This window comes from Tachypleus tridentatus, chromosome 6 (assembly GCF_004210375.1).
Source record: "Tachypleus tridentatus isolate NWPU-2018 chromosome 6, ASM421037v1, whole genome shotgun sequence".
Taxonomy (NCBI): Eukaryota; Metazoa; Arthropoda; class Merostomata; order Xiphosura; family Limulidae; genus Tachypleus; species Tachypleus tridentatus.
In genome coordinates this window covers 143,924,289-143,935,935 of record NC_134830.1, presented here as the reverse complement: position 1 = coordinate 143,935,935, position 11,647 = coordinate 143,924,289, and the positions used below count along the sequence as shown (strand labels likewise).

Sequence of the window (11,647 nt, the reverse complement as noted above, 5' to 3'; positions counted from 1 at the left end):
ATTCCATGTTACCCACACGGATATGTTTAAATACATGTAAATAGGATATGAAGTGAAGGATTACTTTTACTTTTGGTGAGAGAACCTTAAATTCACAAACCCACTATTACATTTTATTATAACATTGTATCCGCAAAGAAGGCTTAGAAACTGAACTGAAATACTTAGAAAATCTAGTGCTCTCTGGAGATTTAGCCCAAGCCTTATAAATAGGGCTTTTATTAAAGGTCAAAACCTTACAATATATTATATTAATCCCTAGCCCTTCTACCGACATACCATTTTATGCCAGAAATTTCTAACGAAATTTTTAGTCTATTTAATAACTTGAGCACTGACATTAAACCTTGAAATAACATAAACATCGTATGACCTAACCCTAAATAACTCCTATTGAAGGAGAAAACCGAGACATTTACATAGAATCGCATACAAATGTATAAAGGAATATAATGGGCGAATACTGCACTTCTTTTAAATAAAACATGAAAAGAAAGTTAAGGCTATATGAAGAGATAAATTCCAGATTTTTTTTTAACATGTCATCCTTTTGATTTTGTTTTCGAATTTCGCACAAAGCTACTCGAGGGCTATCTGTACTAGCCGTCCCTAATTTAGCACCGTAAGACTAGAGAGAAGGCAACTAGTCATCACCACCCACCGCCGACTCTTGGGCTATTATTTTACCAACGTATAGTGGGATTGACTGTAACATTATAACGCCCCCACGGCTGAAAGGGCGAGCATGTTTGGCGCGACAGCGATGCGAACCTGCGACCCTCAGATTACGAGTCGCACGCCTTAACACGCTTGGCCATGCCGGGCCTCCATCCATTTGATCCTGGTTACAAAATACTTTGTAACTAAACTTTTCTCCTACGCTATGCGGAAACTAAAAAAGGAAATATATTGTTTAGAAAAACTATAGAGATAATCAAATCGAACTATCTTTCTCAAAACTGTGATAATGTCTCTTTCAACATCAACCATATTTCGCTACGTTCATTTATCAACCACAGACCTGACCTTTATCTATAACCTTGCCATCTGGTGAAAACACTTTTTTTACTATAGATTATTTTGTCTCTTCTTTTTGTACTTATATATAAACCCTGTACTGCTAACCGAAAGACTATATCTAAAGAAGAGAGACAAATATTTTTTCGAAAAATGTTATATGTTCCCACAGAACAAAATTATTTAAATATATTTATAAATCGTTGTCTACTAGTTGATTCTAATACCAGCTTAATCTGCTTCTTTACTCAAGCATTAAATGGATTGTTACTTGTGCCTTATGTAAGAGGTTTAATTATTATTTTATTTAATGTAGTGAAAATCAACAAATAAAGCCCGGTATGGGCAAGTGGTTAAGGCACTCGACTCATAATTTTAAGGTCGTGGGTTCGAATCCCAGTAAACCAAATATGCTCGCCCTTTCAGCCGTGGGAGTGTTTTAACGTGACGGTCAATCCAGCTATTCGTTGGTAAAAGACTATTCTAAGAGTTAACGGTCGGTGATTATGATTATTTGTCTTCCCTCTAGTCTTACACTGATGGACAGTTAGCGCAGATAACCCTCGTGTAGCTTAGCGCGAAATTCAAAACATTCCATTCAACAAATACTTTATCCTATATTTAAATCGATAAATAAGATAAAGCAGATTTTTAAAGCAACGCAATGATAATAGAAAAAAATCTGAAATTTATAACTTTGAGTTTTGATATGGAAGAAACTGAAATGGATGGACGAAACGTTATCTAAAATATCATTCATATTAAGTACGTAGAAGAAATAAAAATATTGAAAATTCGGCTATAATATAAAAATATATATATATACAAAAAACATAATATAAAATATTATGAGTAAAAGTAGTCATTGTTGGCTTGATTATAAGGTACACTGCTGGCCAAAATCTTAAGGCCGATGAACATAGAGAAAAAATATGCATTTTGCGTTATAAGACTCAACCACTTATTTGAGTAGAGCTTCGAAAGATGGAAATAAGAAAAGGGAAAATAAAAATAAACTTTTTTAGCATTTAATAGGGAGTATGTGAACACTATGAAATTAGCCTAAATACTAGCTGGTCAAAAGTTTAAGACCATACCAAAACCAAGTCTTAAACAGGGTAGGAAATGCCCAACAAGAGGTCTCAGTAGAGTTGCAAGGCTGTTATTGCGAATAACTGCACAAATTCGCTTTGGCATGGTCGATATGAGCGTTTGCAGAAGACTGGCTCGAATATTATTCCAAGTGGTGAAGATGGCTTCACGAAGATCATGCACTGTTTGGAATTGACGTCCATTTCTATAGACTTCCCTTGCCATCCACCCCGAAACATTTTCAATGGGGTTTAGTTCGGGTGAACACTGGATGGTCCAAAAGAAACACGCTATTCGCCATGAAAAAGTCCTTTGTCCTGCAGGCATTGTGGATTGCAGCGTTGTTCTGCTGAAAGATCCAGTCATTTCCACACAAGCGAGGGCAGTCAGTCAATAAGGGTACTCTCTCCAACATGCCAACGTAACCAGCCGCCGTTTGACGTCCCTGTATAACCTGAAGCTCCATTATTCCATGGAAAAAAAAAAGCACCCCATATCATGATGGAACCTCCTCCACTGTGTGGTGTAGAAAATGTTTCTGGTGGGATATCCTTATCGTGCCAGTGACATTGGAACCCATCTGGGCCATCGAGGTTAAATTTTTTCTCATCAGAGAACAAAACCTTCGTCCACTCTTCTACGTCCCATGTTTGGTGCTTCTCAGCAAAATTTAACCGAGGTGTTTCGTGGTGCGGAAGAAGGAGTGGCCTTTGAAGACGTTTACGTTTTTTAAAGCCTTTCTCGTATAGATGCCGTCTTATTGTACTTCAGCTGCATTCTGCGTCCGTAAGGGCCTTAATCTGGATCGACAATCGGCTGGTGTCTTGCCGTACAACCCAAAGAATCCCCCTGCTCAACGCCAACGAAATTTGAAATTCTCGTTCCGTATTCCTCAGGATCTTTTAAGAAATTTGCAATAGCAGTTTTACTACGCTTAATCTCACCAGCGATGGCACGTTGAGAGAGACCTTGCTTGTACAGCTCGACAATCCTGCCACGTTCAAACTCTGTCAACTTCTTATTCTTTGCCATGTTTTTACCCAATGTAACACAGGAGATGTTGACAACGCTAATGCTTGAACACAAATTACTAAATTTCGTTACATGTTTACCGATTAACGCTTCATTTCAGTATTGTCTTAAACTTTTTACCAGCTAGTATTTAGGCTAATTTCATCGTGTTCTCATTTTTCCTATTAAATACTAAAAAAAGTGTTTTTTTTATTTTCCCTTTTCTGATTTTCATCTTTCGAAGCTCTACTCAAATAAGTAGTTGAGTCTAACAACGCAAAATGCATATTTTTTTCTATATGTTCATTGGCCTTAAGATTTTGGCCAGCAGTGTATATCTGTGAACCATTGAAAATAACAAAGAGTAAACATATTTTAATGAATTATGAAACAGAGATGCATTTCTTTGGAAAAATATGTCAAGACTTCTCATAATTTTTGTTTTATTGGAGATACGTTTATTAAAGAAACATATCTGCTAGATCGCAACCAGATGCTGAACAAGATTTTCCTTGCACAAATTCACTACTTTTATTAGAGTCCAGAGGGCGTAACTTTAAACACTAGAGGGGTCCTATAAACAGGACACTTAATAATGAATTTCAAAAGCCGAGTTAATCCTATTGTAGGCCCGGCATGGTCAAGGATGTTAAGGCGTGCGGCTTTAATATGAGGGTGGCGGGTTCGCATCCCCATCGCGCCAAACATGCTCGCCCTTTCAGCCGTGGGGGCGTTATAATGATACGGTCAAACCCACTATTCGTTGGTAAAAGATTAGCCCAAGAGTTGGCGGTGGGTGATGCAAGTTCGGTGATGGGAATTTGAATCCACAACTTGCAAATTATGAGTCAAGTGTTCTAACAATCAGGCACAAGGAATAGAACCTTGGATTTTAATGTTATAACCCCTTAAGCCTACCACTGATTCAATAGGGGGTTGTGTTGCCAAGTTTTTATCTTTGTCTTATATTTCAGGAAAACACACATGCAGTAATTATTTATTCAAAACTTTCTCAAGTAGATCACTTCTTCAAATATATTTTTACAGATTTTCATATCTAACTACAGTATAACATACAAAATATGTCTGTGTCTAAATACTACAATAAATTCTTCACAATCATTAAAATATATTTCAAATAGTTTGGTTACACTCATACTTTCAAAATACAGTGAATTCAAACTTTTAATGGAAAAATTTGATCTATCCAACAGTTTAAGTATTGTTATAAAGTTAGAGTTAAATGTCACTGAAGAGACACTTGTTTTAACATTTTTGAATTTCAACTTGTTTCAGCTTAAACCAACAAAACAGACTTGGATCTTGTAACTTAATACCACAAAACTTACTTGGATCAAATAATTCAATCAAACAAAAATGTAACTGGATCAGATGACCCAGTGCAACAAAATATAGAGGGCATAAAATAACTACATACAAAAAGAATGGAATTATATAACTAAAATAAAATGTACCAGTATCAAATAAACCAATATAACCACACACTTTGGGATCAACTAAAGCAACAAATCATACAATTAATTATTAAAGGTGCACAAATAACTTTATCATGACAACACAAGTCAATCATTTAGAAAGATGCAAGTCTTAGTAACAATGTGGTCACTCATAACATCACACTTTTAGATGTAAATAATACCACTAATAAAGTTACCACTAAGCCACAAGCGAGACTTTAGAAACAACACTGAATTTATACAATTAAACACTTTTTTGTGGTAGAAACTTTTCTCTCAGTGTAAAATGAAATGATCCACCTTCCAGTCTTTCATAACTAGTCTTGAGCCGTAAAAGTTTAGATAACAATTTGAACGATTCTGTTAATATGGCCATATCAAAGGATGATAGCTCTCAAGTCTTTTGTTTTTTTTTAAATCCCATCTGTGATATGCCTCAGATAACTTGGGTGTTCTTTTTGTTTTAAAATAACTTTGGCTTGAGTTTATTTGGGCAAACCACTTCTCACTATACCTTTAACTGTTTGCCTAAATTTGTTCAATGTTCTCCAGATGGCACTGAAAATGCTGTTTGTGCTGGTATCTATTGGAGTTTTTATGATCTGTTTTATATTTCTATACACACACATACAATATATAAATGTCGCATTTCCAGAAAGGAATGGTTTTTCTAGTATTCATAATACGTAATTCAGAAAAAATAGCAGGCTATTTGTGGAAGAGATTAATATAACATTTAATACTGCCACACCAACATACGGAACTTCTGAATTCGTTTTTAACTTTACGAGCATGAGTTGTGGTCAAAATACACATCATGACCTTTCACAGTGTACCATTGAACACAGTACTACACATTTGATGTCAGAATAATTAAGTATTTATTTTACCCTACACTGACAGTTTGTGGGAAAAGAGAATAGCTACAGATACAATATACAAAGATACTAAGAAAACTAGGTATACATTTTGAAGGTTCTAAAGTCTGTGCAAATGCAATATGGAAACAGTATGATGGTTAAATGATTTTTATTCTTCTTATGATCACCACCTTGCATTACAATTTCATAAAGTCTGAGTGAGCAATTCACAGACATGCTGCAAGTACAAATAACATGATAGGGTCAGTTCAACGGGCCCACTTTGTCCATATTCATTTAATGCAGCAACAACACAACTTACAAGGTACTACTGATACTGCTAGATCAGTATAGGAATCTCCAAGTTCTTTTGTGTTCTAATGCATTGTTGAGAAAAAACAAACAAATGTACTCTTCAAAATACAACTTATATGGAAATAGTTATGTAAATCAGCTTGGTACCATTATAGTCATATAAACTTAAGTTTCTTAAATAAATAAATAGAACACTTATAATTGTCTACAATGTCCTACCCATCTACACAAAGTTTGTTTGTTTTTTTAATTTTGCACAAAGCTACTCGAGGGCTATCTGTTCTAGTTGTCCCTAATTTAGCAGTGTAAGACTAGAGGGAAAGCAGCTAGTCATCACCACCCACCACCAACTCTTGGGCTACTCTTTTACTAACGAATAGTGGGATTTTCCATGACATTATAATGCCCCCATGGCTGAAAGGGCGAGCATATTTGGCGCGACCAGGATGCGAACCTGCGACCCTCAGATTACGAGTCGCACACCTTAACACGCTTGGCCATGCCGGGCCCGTTCTACACAAAGTATGATGTTCCACAATGCTTTTTAGAAGAAAGCAACTGTTGTTGAAAACACAAGTATTTCATATCTTGAAAGAAATTACTTTCTCGTAATTTTTACTGAAGTTGTTAAGGCTACATTTTAAGAGTAAGTTTAATAACCACAGTCCAATACTTCCAAACATTACTTCTAACTCTTCTGTGATGTACATCAAGCAGATGTTTCACTAAACTATCACCAGTTTCATAAAAAGTGGGACTTTCAGAGAGTTTCCAAAGTAGTTTACTTGATTTTAAGTTCTTCTCGTACATATTTCAATATTTGGTCGCATCAGATGGTTTGTGACATCTAAGATGTGGTGATTATGTATGGCATGACTATTTATTTATCAATTGATTGTTCTCCATCAATTTATTTTGAGCCACATCTACCATTTTATAGCCTAAATACCAAAATTTATAAAATAAAATTGCATACATGTTACACACATCTTAATGGAAATTCTACAGACAGTTTACTAACACATATAGAACACAACTATATTCAACTTAATAACACCTATTATTAAATAAAACAGATCATTCTAAAAGATTCTGTAGACACTAACAGTCTAAAATAAACAACAATCTACAAGACATCAGGTGTAACCACAAAGTATGAAGTATACATTATACTATAAAAATTATATGAAGCAAGGATGAGAAAATAGTGAAACAAATAATTAGGGGAGGCAAAAAAAAGCCAGAGTTGGTCTGCTAATTAATCTTAGATACACATATAATTAATTTTTTTATCTAACTAAACAACAACATTGCTTATTTTCCAATATCCAAAGTCTACACAGTTTAACAGTAACACTAGATAAATTATCAATACACTTAACATAAGTGCTCAACTAAGGTATATTCTATTTCTCTACTGTTACTTTTGCTAACACTGTTGGTCAGAATGTGTAAAATATATAATTTTACTCGTTTTAATTATTTTATTATACTTTTATCTATTTTATTATACTTTTATCACAGAGATTGTTTTGCATTGTTGGCTTAATATAAGTACTCAGGACTAATTTCAATCTCTTATGCTGGTTAAACTTTGTGATGCTATTGGGTTTATGGCTAAAACTATCATAAACAGTAACAACATGAAACTGATGAAGCAATGCATTCCCATCTTTACAAGTAAGAATGTGAGAAAGGTATATTTAATTAGCTGTACTCATTACCAAGTTGACTTACTCTAAGTAGGTAACTTGCTCTGACTTGGAATCAATAATAACTTGTTCACCTCTATATATCATACACAATATACTTGAAAATATTCAGTCAGTAAAGGTTGAACTCTATTACTTTCTTTACAGGAATAAAAACAATAACCTAGAAATGGTATATTCAAGTTCAAAGTATAAAACAACCAGATATTCCAGAATAGTAGTCTTATGGAAGTAAATGATAGTAAAATATTCTCCTCAATAACTGACTGATTTTATGCAAACAGATTCTGTAGTTTACAAAGGCTATACATAAAGGACCAAGCATATGATTGTTCAATGAGTTTCAAAGAAGTTTTATTAACGCTTTCTTGTTTAAAAATGTTTGTTAAAACTGTCAAATCGTCAGCTCTATTTGTGGTAACAGTAACAAAATGTTACAATGTTACAAAAATAAATTATTTGAAACTAGTCAACTATTAGGTTTTTCTTTCATGATGCACACCCACAAAATTGTTTGTTGTTTTTTCTTGCTTTTGAACTTGATTTAAGCCTTTGAAAACAAATTTGTGATTAATTAAAAAAAAAAATTCTCTTAAATTTTTCTTTGAACTTGTAATAATTTCAAAAACAATCTCAGCACTCCCCTCCCCCCCAAAAAAACAACAACAACAACACGGTTTTGTAAAAGTCTAGAAAATAATCACTTTTGTTAAAGATAACACACAACATGAAATTAAATCTTTGTGAATAAATACAATACTCAGGTTTTATTATGCTCATGAATTAATATGGTGAAAACTTCTCATTACAGTAGACCCCTTACTTTCATATCAAGGGACAGGTTTCAAAATGCTGGTAAACAACAAAACTATTTACAAAATATCTCTATTGCTCTATTGATATTGCTCTATCTCAATCTTTGGACATTAAAATTTCTATCTGCTGAGAGTCCATGGGGTCTACTCAGAAGTTAGTTTTTCTTGGCAGTTTGAATACCTAGATTAGAGACATTTATTATGTCATGGAAATTTTCCATGCATTTGTATAAATCTGTTTAAGTTCTGTTTTTGGACGGTTTTCAAAAAGTGCTGCACGGTTTTGGGCTTCACCTCTCTTTACCCAGTGACAGTACACACGGAAAGCACAGCCATCAATAACCTGACAGAACAGAAAACAAAATGTACTGTTAGCTGATACACACACACATAGAGTCAAAATTTTATGAAAAGAATCTGATACACAGATACAGACAAGATATTATTGAAAAGAATCACATAACATTAAACTTGGAAACAACAGTGCATTAACAAGTAAAACAGCGTATTCACACACACACATACGTCAGGAGGACATCTTTGTGCTCTTTAAAAAAAAAAACGTGAAGAAAAGAGTAAATCTTACCTTTCTTAGTGTTTTAATCCTATAGGGGTTGCTACATGCTACATCAACAGACAACGGTTCTGGAGTAAACTTCAGTCTTTTGAGACGAACCATAGCTCGTACACATAGCATTCCAAACTAAACAAAAAACAGTCAAAATCAACTGACCACAGGAACAGATTGCGTTTTTAACAGTTATCAGTTTTTAAGTCTTAACAGCTGGGAAATTAATATTTGCCTTGAAAGATGAAACAGAGATGATAGACCCCCCCCTTTTTTGTTTTTTAGAATAGGTAATAATAATTTTATATTTCAGTCACTAGGACATTCCAGAACATACATATATATGCATGTGCAGACAGAAAGTTTCATAAGAAACTGACTGTATTAAAGGTACACAGACTTGTATATATATTAAAAAAAAAAAAAAAATTGTTGGATTTTTGTTTAGTGAAAATTAAGAATAAACATTTTTGTTTCATACCACATGTCAAGGATATTCTCTGAATGCTGTTCTGTTAACTGGAGTTCAGACAGTAACAGTCACATACTCTAGAATTCCTATCTTCTAAACTTCAAACTAAAGACATTAACCTCTTAAAATAATATCATAATATTTAAATGCAGTGTAAAACCATTCTTTTATTTCTATAAGATACACCACATACTCCTAAGTGTTTTGTTTACTACAAGGAGCAAAAACACAACTTCTTACAGACAGAATATTTAAAGGCCACAACTTTAGAGCACATAAAACACTAAAACCTCACCTGAAATGTTTTCCGTGCATCAAAGGTTCTTCCTTTAGTTGTCTATGCAAATAATCATAATAAAACAATGTATAAAAATTTACATAATATACTATAAGCTATAAAATTGTATATAATAAATGATGAGCTATCAAAAATATGTATAATAATAGATAATATATAAAAATATAGATATAAGAAAAGATAATCTATAAATATATCATACTATAATGGAAAACTTTCTTACATGATACTGGAAAAAAAACCTTTTATTATGAGATGTGCAACCTCAAACTTTGCAAAATTTTTTATCATGTGTGCATGTGGATTTACTATAGTGGTCACAATTTTCCTGTTTTGCTTCCATTTCATATCATGGAGAACTTTATTTTTCTCCATTCTCAGGGTGCAGATATGATGTCATGAATATGTCACACAAAGATAAACTATAATAGTTGTGTCTGTTGTATGCCCACATAAATACTTCATTGAGTGTGAATGGATCCTCACCAAAATTGGGACGGAGGTTCATTGGGTCTAAGGGGAAACAGAGACAAATTTGGCATGAAGGTTTTTTGGATCCATGAGTAGATACATGCAAATTTATGGTTTCACATTTTGTCTTTTGCTGTTTTTATAGGTTTTTTTTTAATTATATATAAATGAAACAACTTTTCATGTACTAGCTGGGGTATCATGAATTTACATAACTTTCATCCAGGGTACTGATACCTCAGTTGGTACATGTAATATATATATTATATATAATAAACAATGATCTATAAAAAGGAATGTATAATAAAATATAAGCTACAAAAATCTTACAGTAAAATCCAAAGCTCTAAAAATTAAAGTAAATGTTATTATAACTTTATCAAAATTAAAATTGTAACTGTTTTTTCAAATTTTCACAAGTTTGGATCCTACAGTGTAAAGCAGATGTGGTTGTAACGTGACATGTTAAAGAAAACAACCTCTTCATCTTTAGCTGAACTTCCATATTTTGTTTCTTATCTAAGCTTGCCAGCAGCATTTTATTTAACCTCTCCTCACGTTAGTCAACCAGCGAATTATCCATAGAATGTATTATGAAACTAAAATTGTCCTGGCACTTACGCTTCTGGTGTATTTATGTCAAAGCTATTAAGACTACCTGCTACAGTCCATAATTTTGAACACCTGGCCAGAGGGAAGGTAGCCAGTCAGCAGCTCCTCCCACCCATCATTCACGATAAGTGATTGACCATTATGCTTATAATGCATCCACAACTTAGAGTGTAGCACCACATGGATTAAACCTGATTCTGCCAGCTCTGAAGTTTAGAACTCTACCAAAGAGCCAACCTGCACCCAGATTTCTGGTAAAGTCCAACATGTATTTATACTTACTACTATCTGGAAGAATTCATGTTTTAAAGCTTCTGATGCTGTTAATCTGTTTTCAGGACTTACAGTCAACATCTTTCTTATCTGTAAGAAGAAAAGCAAACCTTCCTTTAAACACATTGTTTTTGTACTGTTCACTATACAAACCAGATGTTATTCATTAGAATTAATGTACAATTATATAAAATAATTTAAGCTCCTACATGACCAATAGTTTTGTGAAGAATCATACCAGTGATAATTTTGAATACATATTTCATCTTGCAGTAATCTGACAGGAAGAAAGAAAGAGTAGATTAAAAAGTGAGATGCAGAGTGGGGGAACATACAATAGTCCATGTTTGAAAATGTTAGGTGATGAAAGAAAAAAATGAATGAAGTCTTATGAATCGAAACAACTGGATTTGGAGGATGTTAAAGAGAGACATTAACTATAAAAATTAATTGAAGATGGGATAAAATGTTTGAAAGAAAACTGTTCACTTTTTAAAAATTATTTTAATAATTCTGTCACAATTAAGCAAATAATATACAAGATATAAAATTTTGTAGAGTAAAAAGAATTAATATTATAACAAATATTTCAACTTAAAGTTACAAATGCATAAATAATTGTAATCCTTAATTTATCATCCAGAACTAATCTA

At 33.2% G+C, this 11,647-nt stretch overlaps 1 pseudogene across 1 annotated transcript in view; it reads right to left on the bottom strand.

Moving 5' to 3' along the window:
* Positions 1-4,105: 4,105 nt before the first annotated feature.
* LOC143253935 (phosphorylase b kinase gamma catalytic chain, skeletal muscle/heart isoform-like) overlaps positions 4,106-11,647 on the bottom strand; it is a 28,800-nt pseudogene continuing 21,258 nt past the window's right edge. Inside the window, exons 11-14 of the transcript XR_013029896.1 lie at positions 11,004-11,084; positions 9,636-9,677; positions 8,887-9,003; positions 4,106-8,643 (exon numbers count right to left, since the gene is read on the bottom strand). The product of XR_013029896.1 is annotated as a phosphorylase b kinase gamma catalytic chain, skeletal muscle/heart isoform-like (transcript). The remainder of the gene's footprint in view (positions 8,644-8,886; positions 9,004-9,635; positions 9,678-11,003; positions 11,085-11,647) is intronic.